Genomic DNA, 1,279 nt, shown 5'->3' with positions numbered 1-1,279 from the left:
CACACTGTAGAAGCTACTGAAGATGATCTCGTTCCACGTACCTAGCCGTCATCAGTCATTGGTAACATGCAAATTATCTAATGGCTAGGCCGCTAGGCCGCGATTTATTATATTATCTTTAAAAAATAGACAAATTATCGGTGATTTTACTGAGCCATCCAAATTTCGGCTCTGTTCGATTTTTTTTCTTTTTCAGATGGCTTCAATTAAGTTAAAGTTTGTTCAGATCTTGGATCCCCTCTCTCCGCGACGAGAAAAAAAAAACCTTGATTATAGGTACTATGGATTTTAAGAAGAGTTACAATCCAGCCAAATAAATGTCCTGAGGCAAGAAGTTGCTTGCAAACGTCAAATTGAACACATTACTGGCACTAATCAGTGTAACGAGCTAGTTCATTAAGCACTACGAATCTACGATTCATCAAATAATGCCTTTGTTTCCAGAAATAATTTATTCCCAAATTTCAACCAGGAGGTCAATATGAACATCACAGAGTATAGTATCTCAATCATTTTATTCTCACAACACACATACATCCGGCATCCTGTAGGACTGTTTGAAGTTTGAACAGGTAAAATTAACTGTATCCAAGTACTCTTCACTTCTTCAGTGTTCAGCTCAAACCTGAACTGAATCCTGAAGATTAAACCCCCTAATTAGCCAGTCTTTCGGTTTGCATACATACTGTGTAGTAGAGGCAGGCAGCCAGTTAAGTTTATCACTTCTTGCTGGGTGCAGCTGGTTTGGGCTTCTTGGCTTGCTTGTTCTTGTTCTTGCTCTGGTTAACGATAGGCGAAACAGGCTTCGGCCTATGAGTGACGACAGCGCCCTTGTACCATGCCGCCTTCACCACTCTCTCTGCAGGATCCTAACCATAAAACAACCATATGTTCATAATTAAAGTTAATTATGCAGAATAAAACATCTCTTATCATTGCTTAAACTAGAGATTATTAGAGAGAAAGAGAGAGAGAGAGAGAGAGAGTTTGCACCATATTTCGCCTGTCGAGACCTCGTCGGCTTTAGTTCTCTGTCGATTATATTTACTTGTTCTTCTGTGCTTGTATATATCCACAATGGCCTGTTTCTCCTACTGATATTATCAGGAGGCTTATATATGGGGCTTAATGGCCGAACTGACAACGGAAAATGCGCTGAGATTCTTGATTAGATCTTGGATCGATCAGTGGTTCTGGAGTCCATCCACTCAAAGGGCCATCTGTGGTTTTTAGCTGGCGTTGCCGCTTTTGGGGACTTGTTGGGAGTGTAGAGTGGCTC

At 40.8% G+C, this 1,279-nt stretch overlaps 1 long non-coding RNA gene across 1 annotated transcript; it reads right to left on the bottom strand.

Moving 5' to 3' along the window:
- Positions 1-433: 433 nt before the first annotated feature.
- Positions 434-1,279, bottom strand: LOC107278119 (uncharacterized). Its single transcript, XR_001547078.3, has 2 exons — positions 994-1,279; positions 434-869 (listed from the first exon to the last, which is right to left on the bottom strand). It is a non-coding gene; the product is annotated as an uncharacterized lncRNA (long non-coding RNA).

Source organism: Oryza sativa, chromosome 1, assembly GCF_034140825.1.
Source record: "Oryza sativa Japonica Group chromosome 1, ASM3414082v1".
NCBI classification, from domain to species: domain Eukaryota; kingdom Viridiplantae; phylum Streptophyta; class Magnoliopsida; order Poales; family Poaceae; genus Oryza; species Oryza sativa.
Note: the sequence above shows the minus strand (reverse complement) of the source record. Positions and strands in the feature narration are given on the sequence as shown.